Source organism: Microcaecilia unicolor, chromosome 8 (genome assembly GCF_901765095.1).
Source record: "Microcaecilia unicolor chromosome 8, aMicUni1.1, whole genome shotgun sequence".
Classification (NCBI taxonomy): domain Eukaryota; kingdom Metazoa; phylum Chordata; class Amphibia; order Gymnophiona; family Siphonopidae; genus Microcaecilia; species Microcaecilia unicolor.
This window is the reverse complement of record NC_044038.1, coordinates 99837704-99857517: the sequence shown is the minus strand read 5'-3', so window position 1 is coordinate 99857517 and position 19814 is coordinate 99837704. Positions and strand designations below refer to the sequence as shown.

General features: G+C 46.6%; 1 pseudogene; it reads right to left on the bottom strand.

The window, feature by feature from the left end:
- Positions 1 to 19814, bottom strand: part of LOC115476806 — a 638208-nt pseudogene that overhangs the window by 400867 nt on the left and 217527 nt on the right.

Genomic DNA, 19814 nt, shown 5'->3' with positions numbered 1-19814 from the left:
GGCAGTTAGGCAACTATACTATAAGCAAATAACTGCATAGGCGGCGTGCTTGTGGGTCGGGCATGGGAGTGGCACATAGACACTAAACTTATAGAATACTGTAAGTTGCATGCCTAGGTGCCACCATTTAGGTGCTAACATTTGTACTTGCCTTATACATGCTTAAGTGTTGGTGCCTAAATGTTGGCACCCAAATGCCAACTTAGTCTCTATTCTATAATGGAATCTGGGCACCCAGATGCAATTATAGAATACTATCTTAGTGCACAGAATTTGGACAGCTAAGGCCAGATTCTATACATGGCACTTAAAAAAAATCTGCACAGAAAATATTTCTGCCTAAGTGTATTCTATAAGTGGCACCTAGATTTAGACGCAGTATATAGAATTTGCTTAGTTGATATCCTAGCGCCTAAAACTACGTGCATTCATTTGTACCAATGACATGTATTTTTAGGCACAGAGGGCCATATTCTATAACAACACACATACATTTTAGAATGCCCATAAAACACTTATTTGCCTGCCCATAACCATGCCCCTTTTTGCCTGCACACATTAAATTTTGGGTGCAGTGCATTACAGAATATGCTTAAGGAGTTTTGTGCATAAATTCTAATTATTGCCAATTAGTGCTCATTATTGCTTGTTAAGTGCTGTTAACAAAACTGATTGGCAAGTTAAGCCAACTAAGTTACGTGTATTGTTATAGATTATGCTTGAATTTTGGTGCAGAACGCTAGGTGCATTATATAGAATCTAGGGGTTAATTTTTAGTGAACTTTATAGAATTGCCTACTATAAGAACAATTCTATAAAGGGCACCTTAATTTAGGTTTCATTTATGTGCACTAATTTATACTGTAGAAATAGTCCCCCTATACACGTAAGTGATGTCACTAATTGGCATTTACCTGTTTAAATGCTAGGCGCTATACTATAAAAAGTAAACCTAAGTTACATAGTGCACAACTGCAAAGGAAGTGTTACTGTGAGAGAAGCATGGGTGTGACACAAGCAACTTACAGAATACTATCAATTGCGTGCATTGCAAGATTTAGATATTTCCACTTATGCCCACCATTGAATTGGCACAAGTAACTGCTCCTACCATTAGGCACACCAACGTGAATTTATTCTATGGTTCTATAATGTTTCTCCGAGGACAAGCAGGCTGCTTGTTCTCACTGATGGGTGACGTCCACGGCAGCCCCTCCAATCGGAAACTTCACTAGCAAAGTCCTTTGCTAGCCCTCGCGCGCCCGCGCGCACCGCGCATGCGCGGCCGTCTTCCCGCCCGAAACCGGCTCGAGCCGGCCAGTCTTCTTTTGTCCGCACTCGGTACGGTCGTGTTTTCGCCGTGTCGAGCCCCGGAAAGTCGACCTCGCGCGTCCAATTTGTTTTGAACGTGTTTTTTTTCCTTCGGGAAAGCTTTGTCCTAGTCGGGAAGTGCTCCGGAAACCCCCCGCCGGGTTTCGTGTAAATCCTCCCCGTACTTCCAGCTTTTTTGCCCCGGTAAGTTTCTTTCGTCGTCGGGGTAGGCCTCTTTTCGGCCTCGGTCGAGATTTTTTCTCCCTCTAAATTTGGTGCTTCAAATTTCGCCATTTCGGCTTTTGATTTCGCCGGCGTGATTTTTCCGCCCATGACATCGAAGCCTTCCAGCGGCTTCAAGAAGTGCACCCAGTGCGCCCGGGTTATCTCGCTCACTGATCGACACTCGTCGTGTCTTCAGTGTCTGGGGGCCGAGCACCGCCCTCAGAACTGCAGTCTGTGTTCCCTGCTTCAAAGGCGGACTCAGGTAGCGAGACTAGCCCAGTGGAACGTGTTGTTCTCGGGCTCTTCGTCGGCATCGGCACCGGGATCTTCGAGTGCATCGACGTCGTCAGCGTCCAGACCATCTTCCTCGGCCGCCCCTGCATCGAGTGCATCGAGGCATCGGGCCTCTGCATCGGCGCCGAGACATCGGATAGCTGCATCGACGTCGGTGGTACCAGGACCTCGTCTGCTGATGTCGTCGGACGGTGGTGCATCGGGTGGAGTGCAGGTGAGGGCTGTCCATTCCCCTGCTGGTGGCGGTGAGCCCTCGGGTGGGTCTCCTCCTACCCTGAGGGCTCCTGCGGTACAGCCCCCCCGAGATCGACCTTCTTCAGTCTCGGCCCCGAGGAAGCGACGGATGGATTCGACGTCCTCCTCGTCGGTGCCGGGGAGCTCCGGTGACATGCTTCGGAAGAAATCGAAGAAGCATCGACACCGGTCTCCTCCCCGTGTCGGCACCGAGAGCTCTGGGTCGCCGAGGGATTCGGCACCCAGCAGGCATCGGCACCGAGAGGACCGCTCACCCTCTGTTCAGGAGGTGTCGATGCGCTCCGCTCTGGACAGCCCGGAACAGCCTCCACGCCCGGAACAGGTACTGACGTCGACGCCTGCATCGACCTCTCAGCCTTTCTCTGCAGCCGCTCTAAACGAGAGCCTCCGGGCCGTTCTCCCAGAGATTCTGGGAGAGCTGTTGCGCCCTACCCCTCCGGTACCGGCGGTGCTTGCGCCACCGGTACCGTCGAGCGTGGCGCCGGCTGGCCCATCGCCCAGGTTGAGGTCCCCGACGTCGGTACCGCGTGCGGTACCGACCGCGGGCCACCTCCCAGGAAGGCTCCCCGACTACGTCGGCGGAGGGAGCTTCGCCGATGCGGGCGAGGGAGTCTACCTCTCGACGCCCCCATCGTGGACGGGGTTCCACGGAGTCGAGCAGGGCGAGGTTGCAGACACAGGTCCGTGAACTTGTGTCTGACACCGAGGGTGAGGCCTCGTGGGAGGAAGAGGAAGATCCCAGATATTTCTCTGACGAGGAGTCTGAGGGTCTTCCGTCTGATCCCACTCCCTCTCCTGAGAGACAGCTTTCTCCTCCCGAGAGTCTGTCTTTTGCCTCCTTTGTCCGGGAGATGTCTACGGCCATCCCCTTCCCGGTGGTTGTGGAGGACGAGCCCAGGGCTGAAATGTTTGAGCTCCTGGACTATCCTTCTCCACCTAAGGAAGCGTCCACTGTTCCCTTGCACCATGTCCTGAAGAAGACATTGCTTGCGAACTGGACCAAGCCATTAACTAATCCCCACATTCCCAAGAAGATCGAGTCCCAGTACCGGATCCATGGGGACCCAGAGCTGATGCGCACTCAGTTGCCTCATGACTCTGGAGTTGTGGATTTGGCCCTAAAGAAGGCTAAGAGTTCTAGGGAACATGCTTCGGCGCCCCCGGGCAAGGACGCTAGAACCTTAGACTCCTTTGGGAGGAAGGCCTACCATTCCTCTATGCTCGTGTCCAAGATCCAGTCTTACCAGCTCTACACGAGCATACACATGCGGAATAATGTGCGGCAGTTGGCGGGCTTGGTTGATGCTCTTCCCCCTGAGCAAGCCAAGCCTTTTCAGGAGGTGGTCAGGCAGCTGAAGGCGTGCAGAAAATTCCTGGCCAGAGGAGTTTATGACACTTTTGATGTTGCGTCCAGGGCCGCTGCTCAAGGTGTGGTGATGCGCAGGCTCTCATGGCTGCGTGCCGCCGACCTGGAGAATAGAATCCAGAAGCGGATTGCGGACTCGCCTTGCCGTGCGGATAACATTTTTGGCGAAAAAGTCGAGCAGGTGGTAGAGTCTCTCCACCAGCGGGACACCGCATTCGACAAGTTCGCCCGCCGGCAGCCTTCAGCTTCTACCTCTACAGGTAGACGATTTTTCGGGGGAAGGAAGACTGTTCCCTATACTTCTGGCAAGCGTAGGTACAATCCTCCTTCCCGACAGCCTGCGGCCCAGGCTAAGCCCCAGCGCGCTCGCTCTCGTCAGCAGCGTGCGACTCAGCAAGGCCCCGCGGCTCCCCAGCAAAAGCAAGGGGCGAGCTTTTGACTGGCTCCAGCAGAGCATAGCCGACATCCAAGTGTCAGTGCCGGGCGACCTGCCTGTCGGAGGGAGGTTGAAAGCTTTTCACCAAAGGTGGCCTCTCATAACCTCCGATCAGTGGGTTCTCCAAATAGTCCGGCAAGGATACACTCTCAATTTGGCTTCAAAACCTCCAAATTGTCCACCGGGAGCTCGGTCCTACAGCTTCCAGCACAAGCAGGTACTTGCAGAGGAACTCTCCGCCCTTCTCAGCGCCAATGCGGTCGAGCCCGTGCCATCCGGGCAAGAAGGGCTGGGGTTCTATTCCAGGTACTTCCTTGTGGAAAAGAAAACAGGGGGGATGCGTCCCATCCTAGACCTAAGGGCCCTGAACAAATATCTCGTAAAAGAAAAGTTCAGGATGCTTTCCCTGGGCACCCTTCTCCCCATGATTCAGCAAAACGATTGGCTATGCTCTCTGGACTTGAAGGATGCCTACACACACATCCCGATACTGCCAGCTCACAGACAGTATCTGCGATTTCAGCTGGGCACACGCCACTTCCAGTACTGTGTGCTACCCTTTGGGCTCGCCTCTGCGCCCAGGGTGTTCACAAAGTGCCTAGCTGTGGTAGCAGCGGCGCTTCGCAGGCTGGGGGTGCACGTGTTCCCATATCTCGACGATTGGCTGGTGAAGAACACATCCGAGGCAGGAGCCCTGCAGTCCATGCAGATGACTATTCGCCTCCTGGAGCTACTGGGGTTTGTGATAAATTACCCAAAGTCCCATCTTCTCCCAGTGCAGAAACTCGAATTCATCGGAGCCCTGCTGGATTCTCGGACGGCTCGCGCCTATCTCCCAGAGGCGAGGGCCAACAACTTGTTGTCCCTCGTCTCGCGGGTGCGAGCGTCCCAGCAGATCACAGCTCGGCAGATGTTGAGATTGCTGGGCCACATGGCCTCCACAGTTCATGTGACTCCCATGGCCCGCCTTCACATGAGATCTGCTCAATGGACCCTAGCCTCCCAGTGGTATCAGGCCGCCGGGGGTCTAGAGGACGTGATCCACCTGTCCACGAGTTTTCTCGAATCCCTGTATTGGTGGACGATTTGCTCCAATTTGACTCTGGGACGTCCCTTCCAAATTCCTCAGCCTCAAAAAGTGCTGACCACGGATGCGTCTCTCCTGGGATGGGGAGCTCATGTCGATGGGCTTCACACCCAAGGAAGGTGGTCCCTCCAAGAAAGCGATCTACAGATCAATCTTCTGGAGTTGCGAGCGATCTGGAACGCTCTGAAGGCTTTCAGAGATCGGCTGTCCCACCAAATTATCCAAATTCAGACAGACAATCAGGGTGCCATGTACTATGTCAACAAGCAGGGGGGCACCGGATCTCGCCCCCTGTGTCAGGAAGCCGTCAGCATGTGGCTCTGGGCTCGCCGTCAAGGCATGGTGCTCCAAGCCACATATCTGGCAGGCGTAAACAACAGTCTGGCCGACAGGTTGAGCAGGATTATGCAACCTCACGAGTGGTCGCTCAATTCCCGTGTGGTGCGACAGATCTTCCAGGCGTGGGGCACCCCCCTGGTGGATCTCTTCGCATCTCAAGTGAACCACAAGGTCCCTCAGTTCTGTTCCAGGCTTCAGGCCCACGGCAGACTGGCGTCGGATGCCTTCCTCCTGGATTGGGGGGAAGGTCTGCTGTATGCTTATCCTCCCATTCCTCTGGTGGGGAAGACTTTGTTGAAACTCAAGCAAGACCGAGGCACCATGATTCTGATTGCTCCCTTTTGGCCGCGTCAGATCTGGTTCCCTCTTCTTCTGGAGTTATCCTCCGAAGAACCGTGGAGATTGGAGTGTTTTCCGACCCTCATCACGCAGGACGAAGGGGCTCTTCTGCATCCCAACCTCCAGTCCCTGGCTCTCACGGCCTGGATGTTGAGGGCGTAGACTTTGCCTCTTTGGGTCTGCCAGAGGGTGTCTCCCGCATCTTGCTTGCTTCCAGGAAAGACTCCACTAAGAGAAGTTACTTCTTTCATTGGAGGAGGTTTGCCGTCTGGTGTGACAGCAAGGCCCTAGATCCTCGCTCTTGTCCTACACAGACCCTGCTTGAATACCTTCTCCACTTGTCTGAGTCTGGTCTGAAGACCAACTCCGTAAGGGTTCACCTTAGTGCAATCAGTGCATACCATTACCAAGTGGAAGGTAAGCCGATCTCAGGACAGCCTTTAGTTGTTCGCTTCATGAGAGGTTTGCTTTTGTCAAAGCCCCCTGTCAAGCCTCCTACAGTGTCATGGGATCTCAATGTCGTTCTCACCCAGCTGATGAAACCTCCTTTCGAGCCACTGAATTCCTGCCATCCGAAGTACTTGACCTGGAAGGTCATTTTCTTGGTGGCAGTTACCTCGGCTCGTAGAGTCAGTGAGCTTCAGGCCCTGGTGGCCCAGGCCCCTTACACCAAATTTCATCACAACAGAGTAGTCCTCCGCACTCACCCTAAGTTTCTGCCAAAGGTTGTGTCGGAGTTCCATCTGAACCAGTCAATTGTCTTGCCAACATTCTTTCCCCGTCCTCATTCCTGCCCTGCTGAACGTCAGCTGCACACATTGGACTGCAAGAGAGCATTGGCCTTCTATCTGGAGCGGACACAGCCCCACAGACAGTCCGCCCAATTGTTTGTTTCTTTTGATCCCAACAAGAGGGGAGTGGCTGTAGGGAAACGCACCATATCCAATTGGCTAGCAGATTGCATTTCCTTCACTTACGCCCAGGCTGGGCTGGCTCTTGAGGGTCATGTCACGGCTCATAATGTTAGAGCCATGGCTGCGTCGGTAGCCCACTTGAAGTCAGCCACCATGGAGGAAATTTGCAAAGCTGCGACGTGGTCATCTGTCCACACATTCACATCTCATTACTGCCTGCAGCAGGATACCCGACGTGACAGTCGGTTCGGGCAGTCAGTTCTTCAGAACCTGTTTGGGCTTTAGGATCCAACTCCACCCCCCGAGGGCCCTGTTTGTTCTGTTCCAGGCTACACTCTCAGTTAGTTGGTAAATTTTTTAGGTCAATCTCAGTTATGTCCTCGCCGTTGCGAGGCCCAATTGACCAATGTTGTTGTTTTGAGTGAGCCTGGGGGCTAGGAATACCCCATCAGTGAGAACAAGCAGCCTGCTTGTCCTCGGAGAAAGCGAATGCTACATACCTGTAGAAGGTATTCTCCGAGGACAGCAGGCTGATTGTTCTCACAAACCCGCCCGCCTCCCCTTTGGAGTTGTGTCTTCCCTTGAAGTGTATTGTCTTGCTACATACTGGACTGGCCGGCTCGAGCCGGTTTCGGGCGGGAAGACGGCCGCGCATGCGCGGTGCGCGCGGGCGCGCGAGGGCTAGCAAAGGACTTTGCTAGTGAAGTTTCCGATTGGAGGGGCTGCCGTGGACGTCACCCATCAGTGAGAACAATCAGCCTGCTGTCCTCGGAGAATACCTTCTACAGGTATGTAGCATTCGCTTTAGGCGCACCCCAAAGCTGTTACAGAATTGACACTAGGTGCACCCATTTGTGATGCCTAATATTAGGCACCATTGTACAGAATTGCCACCTATGTATGTACAAATGCTGGTGTAGCCTTGCTAGCCATTTAGGAAAGCACTAACATTTGTGTTATATTATACTAATGACTGTAACTGATATTTACAGCTAAGGGGACTTTTTTTTGTTTTTACTAATGCACAGTACATGCAAAGATTGTGCAGCAAATTTAACGGAGCATCTGTAACAGCAAAGGCTGAGAATGCCCCCAATAGTTGTTTTCTTAGATTTGCAGCTAACCAGATGGTAAAGACTTGTGTTAAGCTGTGGTGCAATAAGAATAGCCATACTGGGTCAGACTGATGGTCCATCTAGCCCAGTATCCTGCTTCTAATAGTTCTCAAGCCAGGTCACCAGTACCTGGCAGAACCCAAATAGCAGCCATATTCCATGCTACTGATCCCTGGAATAAGTAGTGTCTTTTCTCATATCAATCTTAATAGCAGATTATGGACTTTTCCTTCAGGAACTTGTCCAAACCTTCTTAAAACCCAGATACCCTAACTGTTGTTACCAAATCCTCCAGCAACAACTTCCAGAGGAGTTACAGAGTTTAACTATTTGTTGGAGTGTAAAAATATTTTTTTCCTATTTCAGAGTTTCCTTGTCTTTGTACTTTTTGAAGGGGTAAACAATCAGATGACAATTAGGCGTCTAACTTCAGGTGCTCTAATGAAAGTTAGGTGATCAAACAGGGGATTTTATAGACCTCAGCCATCATTTGTCCAAATTGAAGAGCCCTAACATTTAAGCCTTTCTTCATGTGAGAGAAGTTCCGTCCCCTTCTTTGAACCTTTTCTAATTCCTCTATATCTTTATTAAGAAATGGTAACCAGAACTCTACACAATACTCAAGTGAGGTCACACCATGGAGGGATACAAAAGTATCATAATATTCTTTGTCTTATTTTCTATCCTTTTCCTAATAACTCCTAGCATTCTGTTTGCTTTTTTGACTGCCACCACACACTGAGCAGAAGTTTCAGCATATTGTTCACAGTGACATCTTTTTCTTAGGTGGTGATTCATAGTATTGAATAACTATGATTTGGTTATGTCACTTTGCATTTTTCCACTTAGCTGCAAATTTTATCATGATTTCATAAAAGAGCCCCTTTATTTGTTCACAAAAAGGCAAAATAGGAATGAAGCATTTGAAAGAAGCCAACTATGTAGCACTTACGGCATCCTGCTGGTGTCCTCCAGTCATAGATTTTAACTTCTTGTTTTCTGCAAGTTGTTGCATAGACATTGAGGGCCTGGCACAGGAACTGCTTGGCACCACCATTCATGCAAACATCATACACACAGCTATCAACAAAGTCATCGGAATTGATCTTTAGGTGGCACTTGCGGAAGGCTCCATCCACTTTATTGATCAGACCACAGTACTGTTCACCTGCATACAATTTCTGTTTGCTCTCATCACAGGTTGGGCAAGTGCCTTTGCAGACATGGAAACAGAATGGGTCCCGATCCTTTACCTTCCAGCTACTAGCCCATTCCACTATGGATTTTGCTTTGGTGCCATCTATAGTTATCATGTCATCTCCTGGATTTTGGTTGAAATTTCCACAAAGACCAGCTGTAGTTCCATAATAGCTACTGGGAAGCCTGACTATCGCATGCCAGTTCCAGTCATAGGTCACCTCCAGGCCAAAGCTTGTCTTTAATACAGCAGTGAGGCCACTCTTGTACAGCTGAATCTTGCCATTTACCAGAGTAACTGGCAAGCTGATTATTACATCATTTAGCTGCAGAGAAAGGAAAAGTAAACTTTTATTATTATTATTATTGGAATTTCAAGGAAAATGTTCAACCATTTTACTAAAACAGAATACCGAAATCTTCAGAAGTAATTAGCTCTACTGCTGGTTAATCATTAGGAAACTATAGAATCTAGTGTTTAGAAATAAAAACGTTTTGGAACTTAATACAGTTTGAGGGGTTCATACGATTTGTTCCTTCCTTCATCAGGACCAAATTCATGTTTTTTTTTAATTATTTTATTTATTCATTTTATATTACATTTATGTCCAATACATAAATGGGAAAGAAAAGAGAAAATATCAATTAAAACAAACATTAAGGAAAAATATCATCTTTGTTAGTCCACATTATTGTCCACAATGAGGGGATCCAAGATCAGGAAAACAATCTCAAAGAAAATAAGAAAAACACGGAATGGTTAATCTTACAATTCATATTTTCTGAGGGAGGAGGAAGGTTAATCGGTAATTGCAGCCGGTACAGTGGTAACTTAAAAGAAGTTGCTGCAGAGGGTTCTTCATCTGTTCTTTTAACTCCACAAACTTTTATAATTTCCTGGGTTCAACAAATAAGTAATCAGGAAATAAAACACTTACAAGGGAATCGCTCTAGGAAGGTCCCACCTAGGGCAATGATTCTTGGCTTAAAAGCCAAGAGTTCACACCTCCTAGTCTGCAATTCCCTTGATATGTCAGGAAATATATTTATCTTTGAACCCAAAAAAACTATCAGCCATATGTCGGAAATACAATTTCAAAAAATTGTTCCTATCTAAATCAAAGGCAAAGTCACTAATAATATAACTCTATATACAGGGTATTTTAGGAAAATTTATCTTTCTCAAGTTATTTTTCCTTAATTGGTTCTCCAGAAGTTCCAATTTTTTACAAGAAGCATAATTGTTGTTCATTACCAGATTAACTGATTTTCGTAGAGAAACCATTTCCGAAATCAAAGTCTTTATTTTTTTATCTTGGACTTCCACTTTGTTAGATAAGTATTGATATAATCACATATTTATTCCTAAAAAATTTTTGACATCTGAAGAAGAGAGTTATTCACACTCTGCAGCACTTCCCATACTGCGTCCATTGTGACATTGTTTGGCTTCACCAGGTCCCATTTCTCCACAGAAACTGCTCCAGATATCTTCGGGGGGAAGAGCTCACTCTCCAATTCCCCAGTTGGTTTATTATCCGGAGTCAATGCTGCACCAGGACCTCCTCGGATCGCGTGAAAATCCTAACCAACTTCGGGCATTTCCACTGTCGACCTCCATAGCGAAGTGTTACTGTTTCCGGGTCTTGGAGAGGTCATGCCAACAGGGGGACTCAAAGTCACTCCCTCTCCACTGAGATTCGGCAATAAAGTCTTGCTGTTCCCCGAAGCAGGAACCGATATCCCCGACGTTATGACCCCGAATCTCTCCAAAGTAGACTGAGAAGTGGTGGGAACCCCAGCCATGTTCGAGGAGGACAACACCACGGCTTTGCCTTTCTTCTTCCCCATTCTCTGGGGAGCGTGCCTACTTCTTCAGGTATTCTGGTGTAAAACGGGAACTCAACTAACGTACATCCTACCTCGACGCCATCTTGGATCCTCCAATTTGGGACACTCTTTGTCTGGTTTCTCCTCAGAGGCCTGTCTGATATGGGTAACCCTTCAGCATAGCCCTCTGAGTCACTGAAACACGGAAGCCCCTCCACCACTTACAAGGTGGTGTCCCTTCGGAGGGGCAAATTCATGTTAATGCTTTGAACCCATTAAAATAGTAATATAGAGGGGCATAATCGAACAGGGAAGATCATCTCTAAGGGCGCCCATCTCTAAGGACATCCCGGCAAAGGGGCGGGGAAACCCGTATTATTGAAACAAGATGGGTGTCCATCTTTCGTTTCAATAATACGGTCGCGGACACTCAAATCTCAACATTTAGGTCGACCTTAGAGATGGTCGACCTAAATGTTCAGATGATCGACCTTAGAGATGGTCGTCCCCGGTTTTCAGCCATAATGGAAACCGAGGATGCCCATCTCAAAAATGACCAAATTCAAGGCATTTGGTCGTGGGAGGAGCCAGCATTCATAGTGCACTGGTCCCCCTCACATGCCAGGACACCAACCAGGCACCCTAGGGGGCACTGCAGTGGACTTCACAAATTGCTCCCAGCTGCATAGCTCCCTTATCTTTTGTGCTGAGCCCCCCAATCCCCCCCCCCCAAACCCACTCTCCACAACTGTACACCAATACCATAGCCCTAAGGGGTGAAGGGGGCACCTACATGTGGATACAGTGGGTTTCGGGTGGGTTTTGAAGGGCTCACATTTACTACCACAAGTGTAACAGGTAAGGGGGGGGATGGGCCTGGGTCTGCCTGCCTGAAGTGCACTGCACCCACTAAAACTGCTCCAGGGACCTGCATACTGCTGTGATGGAGCTGGGTATGACATTTCAGGCTGGCATACAGGCTGGAAAAAAAAGTTTTTAAAGTTCTTTTTTTTTTGGTGGGAGGGGGTTAGTGACCACTAAGGGAGTCAGGGGAGGTCATCCCCTGATTCCCTTCGGTGGTCATCTGGGCAGTTGGGGCACTTTTTGGGGACTTGTTCTTGAAAAAAAAGGGTCCAAAAGATTGACCCAAATTCTCGCTTCTGGTGCCCTTCTTTTTTCCATTATCGGCCGAGCGCGCCCATCTCTCCTCGGCTGATAAACACGCTCCAGTCCCGCCTTCACCACGCCTCCAACATGCCCCCGTCAACTTTGTCCATTCCCGTGACAGACTACAGTTGGAGGCGCCCAAAATCGGCTTTTGATTATACCGATTTGGGCGCCCATGAGAGAAAGGCACCCATCTCCCGATTTGGGTCGAAATATGGGCGTCTTTCTCTTTCGAAAATAAGCTGGAAAGTAACATAGTAGATGACGGCAGAGAAAGACCTTTATGGTCCATCCAGTCTGCCTAACAAGGTAAATTCATATGTGCTACTTTATGTGTATGCCTGACCTTGATTTGTATCTGCCATTTTCAGGGCACAGACCATAGAAGTCTGCCCAGCACTAGCCCCGCCTCCCACCACCGGTGATGCCACCCAATCTCCGCTAAGCTTCTGAGGATCCATTCCTTCTGAACAGGATTCCTTTATGTTTATTCCACGCATTTTTGAATTCTGTTTGCCTCTGATGTACTCAGTACTCTTTCAATTTATTTATTTATACTTTCCATTTGTGAAATACTAATAACAAACAAAGCCGATGTGATTTCTAACTTGGAAATAAATCTGTTGCAATAAAATTACACAGAACTCAATAACTCATTTTCTTTTCCTCCACATATATACAATTTTAATTTAATTTAATTTAAAAGTTCACATATTCTGCTTATTCTTTATTACTAAGGGCCCTGCTTACTAAGGTGCGCTAGCATTTTTAGCGCATGCTAAAAATTATCATGCGCTAATCTTGTAGACACCAATAGAAATATTATAGACATCTACATGGTTAGTGTGCAGTAATGCTTAGCACATGCTAAAAACACTAACACACATCTAGTGCATGTTAGTAAACAGGGCCCTGGGTTTTAAAGAGGATTATAATATACACAATCAAAATAAATCTTTCAAGTTAAATTCTAATATGCATAAAGTAAAATTCAACTGTAGATTAATATAGAATAAACATAGAATAAAATAAAGCATAGGTAAATAACTCATAATTATATTAAACATTAGTTGTAAAATAAAATACAGCATCTCAATCCATCAGTCATTTCATAAAAAAATCATAAATCCTTAATGGAACCCTAAAAGGACAATCTACAAAACTGAGCAAACTGAGGGGCACTCAGGGAAGACAAGGCCATAATGGAGAGACTAAGGGGCTCATTTTAAAAAAATGTTCATGTCCAAAAAACATATAAAGGTGGTAGATAAATATTTTTCTCTTAAAAATGTCCAAGCTGCAATTTTTGCCACTCCAATTTTAGATGTTTTTCTCCACAGTTCATCCAAATTTCAAGGGAGCATGTTGGGGGGGTGTTTTGGGTGGGACCTGGGCAGAACATGAGTGGAACCAAAAGATAGACATTTTTTTCTGCAGTAATGAAAAAAAATGAAAACCTTTAGAGCCAAAATTAAGATGTTTTTGGCTAGACCTGTTTCAATCACGAATAAGTGACCAACAGGCTTATATTCGAAAGAGAAGGACGCTCATCTTTCGACACAAATCTCAAGATGGGCGTCCTTCTCACAGGGTTGCCCAAATCAGTATAATGGAAAGCTGATTTTGGGCATCCCCAACTGCTTTCCGTCACTGGGACGACCAAAGTTCCCAGGGGCGTGTCGGAGGCATAGCGAAGGCGGGACTTGGGCGTGCCTAACACATAGGCGTTCTCAACCCATAATGGAAAAAAAAAGGGCGTCCCTGACAAACACTTGGACGACTTTACCTGGTCCTTTTTTTCCTTACGACCAAGCCACAAAAAGGTGCCCAAACTGACCAGATGACCACCGGAGGGAATTGGGGATGACCTCCCCTTACTCCCACAGTGGTAACTAACCCCCTCCCACCGTCAAAACAAATTTTTTAAAATATTTTTTCCCAGCCTCAAATATCATGCCCAGCTCCATGACAGCAGTATGCAGGTCCCTGGAGCAGTTTTAGTGGGTGCAGTGCACTTCAGGCAGGCGGACCTAGGCCCATCCTCCCCTACCTGTTACACTTGTGGTGGTAAATGTGAGCCCTTCAAAACCCAACAGAAACCCACTGTAAGTGCCCCCCTTCACCATAAGGGCTATGGTAGTGGTTTGGGGGGGGGTTGGGGGACTCAGCACACAAGGTAAGGGAGCTATGTACCTGGGAGCTTTTTCTGAAGTCCACCGCAGTGCCCCCTAGGGTGCCCGGTTGGTGTCCTGGCATGTGAGGGGGACCAGTGCACGGCGAATGCTGGCTCCTCCCACGACCCATGGCTTGCATTTGGTTGTTTCTAAGATGGGCGTCCTCAGTTTCCATTATCACCGAAAATCAGAAACGACCAAGTCTAAGGACGACCATCTCTAGGGACGACCTAAATTTCAAGATTTGGGCGTCCCCAACCGTATTATCGAAACGAAAGATGGACAGCCATCTTGTTTCGATAATACAGGTTTCCCCGCCCCTTCGTCGGGACGTCCTGTGAGGACCTCAGGAAAACTTGGGCACCCCTTTTGATTATGCCCCTCCACGTGCCCTAAATGACCACTGGAGGGATTGAGGCATAATCCCCCTTACTCCCCCAGTGATCATAGACCCATTCCTGCCCAAAAATGTGACACTAACAGTACATATCAAGCTTTATGACAGCTTCAGATATGATGACCATTCTTGTTAGTCTAGCACGTAGGTCCCAGGAGTAGCCTAGAGGTCAGTGCAGTGGACTGTAGAGAAGACCATATTCCACTCTAACTGGTACACTTGTGGTAGAATGTGTGAACCCTCCAAAATTCATGAAATACCTACTGTACCTACATACAAATGACACCTGCAAGTTTCATGGCTATTGCAGTGGTGTATAGTAGGCTGCTCCTGGAGGGCTCACCACATAATATAATGAGGTTATGGCAAGATGTATACCTGAGTCCTTTTATGTACAGACACTGCAGTGCCTCCTAGACTGCCCCACTGCTCTGCTGGGATGTCTCTGTGGTCAGTCTACTAAGAATGGTGGCTCCCAAATATCCCAATGGCTGGTTTTTGTTGTTGTTGTTGTTGTTTGGCATTTGTCTCTTGGATGTTGTTTGTTCCAAAACAGTCCCAAAAGAAAAATGCACCGAGCATAAGCTGGAGAGTAATGATAGAACTAAAAAATGAACTTCCAGAACTATAGTAAGTAATTAATAAATTATCTATACAATCAAGCGTGGTATCTGAAGATTAGAGGGTAGCCAATGTAAAGCCAATGTTTAAAAAGGGATCCAGAGGTGATCCAGAAAATTTTAGACCGGTGAGCCTGACATCAGTGCCAGACAAAATGGTAGAGACTATTATAAAAACAAAATTACTGAGTATATACATAGGCATGGATTAATGAGACAAAGCCAACATCTTGCCTCACCAATCTACTTGATTTCTTTGAAGGGGTGTATAAACATGTGGATAAAGGTGAGCCAGTTGATTTTGTGTATCTGTATTTTCAAAAGTACCTCATGAATGTCTCCTGAGGAAATTAGAAAGTCATGGAATAGGAGGTAGTGTCCTATGGTGGATTAAAAAGTGGTTAAAAGATAGAAAACAGAGTGCAGGGTTAAATGGTTAATATTCTCAATGGAGAAGGGTAGATAGTGGGGTCCCTCAGGAGTCTATGCTAGGACTGCTGCTTCTTAACATATTTATAAATGATCAAGAGATGGGAATAATTAGTGAAGTAGTTAAAATTATTGATGACGTGAAGTATTCAAAGTTGTAAAATCACAAGAAGATTGTAAAAAATTGGAAGAGGACCTTACAAGTCTGGGAGATTGGGCATCAAAATAGCAGATGACATTTAAAAACATAAGAATAGCCATACTGGGTCAGACCAATGGCCCATCTAGCTCAGTATCCTGTTTCCAACAGACAAGTACCTGACAGAAACTCACTTAGTAGCAATATTCCATGCTACCAATCACAGGGCAAGCAGTGACTTCCCCATGTCCATGTCAATAACAGTCTATAGACGTTTCCTTCAAGAATTTGTCCAAACTTTTTTTAAACCCAGATATGCTAACCACTGTTACCACATCCTCTATCAACAAGTTCCACAGCTTAACTATTCTTGAGCAAAAAATAATTCAAATATATTGAGTGAATGAGTGAACTATTCATCCTCCTTTTTGAAAGAGTGAAAAATCAATCCACTTTTACCCTTTCTACACATATCATGTGAGCAAGTGCAAAGTGATGCATATAAGAAAGAGGATCCCATACTATAGCTATATGATGCAAGGTTCCTCATTAGGAGTCACAGCTCAGGAAAGGGCTGTAGGTGTCATCGTTGATGATACATTGAGGGGCATAATAGAACGAAAACGTCTATCTCCATGGGCGTTTATCTCCGAGAACAGGTCCGTGAAGGGGTGGACCGAACCGTATTTCGAAAAAAATAGACGTCCATGTTTTATTCGACAATTTGTGAGCTGGGTGTTTTTGTTTTTCAGCGATAATGGAAAATGAAAGCGCCCAGCTCAAAAACGAATAAATCCAAGGCATTTGTTCGTGGGAGGGGCCAGGATTCATAGTGCACTGGTCCCCCTCACATGCCAGGACACCAACCGGGCACCCTAGGGGGCACTTTTACAAAAACAAAAAAAAAGGTAAAAGAGCTCCCAGGTGCATAGCACCTTTCCCTTGTGTGTTGAGCCCCCCAAATCCCCCTCAAAACCCACTGCCCACAAGTCTACACCATTACTATAGCCCTAAGGGGTGAAGGGGGGCACCTACATGTGGGTACAGTGGGTTTGGGGGGGTTGGATGACTAAGCATTAAGCAGCACAATTGTAACAGGTAGGGGGGGATGGGCCTGGGTCCACCTGCCTGAAGTCCACTGCACCCCCTAACAACTGCTCCAGGGACCTGCATACTGCTGCCAGGGAGGTGGGTATGACATTTGATGGTGAAAATAAAAAGTTGTGAAACATCATTTTTTTGTGGTGGGAGAGGGTTAGTGACCAGTGGGGAGTCAGGGGAGGTCATCCCCGATTCCCTCTGGGGGTAATCTGGTCATTTAGGGCACTTTTTGGGGCCTTATTCGTGAAAAAACAGGGTCCAGGAAAAGTGCCCTAAATTCTAGCTACAAACTCATACTTTTTTTCCATTATCGGTGAAAGGCGCCCATCTCTGTTCAGGTGATAACCATGCCCCAGTCCCGCCTTCACCACGCCTCCGACATGCCCCTGTCAACTTTTTACGTTTCCACGATGGAGTGCAGTTGAAAACGTCCAAGTTCGGCTTTCGATTATACCGCGTTATTCGTTTTTGTGAGATAAACGTCCATCTCCCGATTTAGGTCGGAACTTGGGCGTTTTTCTCGTTCGATTATAAGCAGGATTGAAACCCTCTGGTCAGTATGCTGCAGCGGCTAAGAAAACAAATAAAATGTTAGGAATTATTAGGAAAGGAATGCCTTTGTGTATCTCCATAGTGAGACTGCACCTCAAATACTGTGTACATTTCTGGTCACCGTATCTCAAAAAATAGCAGAATTAGAAATGGTAGAGAAGAGTGACAAAAATGATAGAGGATGGAATGACTTCCCTATGAGGAAAGTCTAAATAGGCTAGGGCTCTTCAGCTTGTAGAAGAAACTTCTGAGGGGAGATATGACAGAGGGCAATAAAATACTGAGTGGAGTGGAATGTGTAGACATGAATCACTTGTTTACTCTTTCCAAAAATAAAAGGACTAGGAGGCATGCAATGAAGCTACACTAAATAGTAAATTTAAAACAAAATCAGAGAAAGTATTTCTTTACTCAGGGACACTTTTCCTAAGCAGCGGTAGGGCTAACACGCAGGTACTGTGCACCAAATCAACACTACTGCCCGGGTAGCACGGGCACTCAGCGGTAATTTCTAAGTTGGCATGCACTGTTTCCTATGGTAGAAAATATTTTTCTATGTTCTACCACAGGGTGTTCCCAGTGGTAATCAGCAGCATGACCACATTAGCACATGCTGTTGATAACCGTGCACATAAGCCTCTAGTTCAATGGGTGGTTGTAAGGGCTCAGGCAGTAAATAGCAATGCACTACTTTTAATTTTAGTGCATGGCCATTTACTACCCCAATAAAAAAAGCATGTTTTTTCCAGCCATGGTAAAAAATGGCCCTGTGCACACCAATTTTACACATCCAAACTACCACAGGCCACTTTTTACCACAGCTTAGTAAAAGGGCCCCTCAACTTATAATTAAACTCTGGCATTCGTTGTCAGAGAATGTAGTAAATGCAGTTAGCTTACCAGGGTTTAAAAAAGGTTTGGATAATTTCCTAAAAGAATAGCCCATAAGCCTATGGGAAAATACATTGCTTATTTCTAGGATAAGCAGATTAAAATGTTTTATGGAATTTTTCCAGGTACTTGTGACGTGATTGACCACTCTTGTTGGGCTTGATGGACCTTCAGTCTGTCCCAATATGGCAATGCTTATGTTTTTATATCTCCATATCAATATAAAGAAAAAGAAACAGATCTATTGTTTTTCAAATCTAATGACAAATTATTCTCTAAGGGTGTCTTTTACAAAGGTGCGCTAGTAGCACACACTAAACATTAGAGATGCCCACAGTAATGTATAGACGTCTCTTGCATTTAGTGCATGATTATTTTTAGCGTACGCTAATAACGCTAGTGCGCTTTTGTAAAAACCTCTAATGTTGGGACCCTACAAATTAATTCTGTGGACTGGATCTTAAACAGAATGTGCAAATGAAAATATCAATGAACAAAACTTTAATAAATCAACCAGAGGTAGGCTGAGCTAAACAGCCAGGGTTTGATATTCAAAGGATTTATGCTCACAACTGTGGGCCCCTTTTACCAAGCTGCGGCAAAAGTGGGCCTGCGCTGGCATCCACCGAGGCCCCCTTTTACCACAGCTGGTAAAAGGGAAGTCTCGCTTTTCTACAGGAAATGGCTGTGTGGCAAGTAAAGCACTTCCTATGTGGCCACTTCACAGGTGAGCTAACCCGGCAGTAACCGATTACCACTGGGTACACTCCGGCATTACAAAAATAAATAATTTTTTGTAGCGCCAGAAATGACGCTGCACTAGGGATGGGAAGTACCACCAGACTGCTACAGTAGCCCAGCGGTACTTTCTGTATAGCGAGTGGTAAGTCTGCGTTGGGCTTACCGCTACTTAGTAAAAGGAACCCTGTGAGAGTTATGCTCATAAACTGGCCTCTTTGAAAACGTGTTATAACTGAATACATACATTTTTTCTCAAAATTTCTCTAAACTCTTAAATATAGGAGCATAAAATATAGGTGGTAACAGGGGCAGGTGTAGGGCAGGGAAAAGGAGTTAGGAGCTTTATACTGATTTTCAGTACTTTGCTTATAAATTAGGCTCATAAATACAGGCAAACAAATGGTAAGCCTAAATTAAGGAGAATAACTTTTAAGCTTCTAAATCAAGATGAATTTTCAGCTGAAAAGTTATGCTCCAAAGTTTGGATGAAACTAGCCTGCTTATTTTCGAAGGAGAAGGGCGGCCAAATCGGTATAATCGAAAGCCGATTTTGGCCAGCTTCAACTGCTTTCCGTCGCAGGGCCGGCCAAAGTTCAAGGGGGCATGTCGGCAGTGTACCGAAAGCGGGATGGGGGCGTGGTTAAGAGATGGCCGTCCTCAGTCGATAATGGAAAAAAGAAAGCCGGCCCTAACAAGCATTTGGCCGACTTTACTTGGTCCCTTTTTGTTTACGACCAAGCCTTGAAAAGGTGCCCGAATTGACCAGATGACCACCGGAGGGAATCGGGGATCACCTTCCCTTACTCCCCCAGTGGTCACCAACCCCCTCCCACCCTAAAAAAAAATTTAAAACATTTTTTGCCAGCCTCTATGTCAGCCTCAAATGTCATACCCA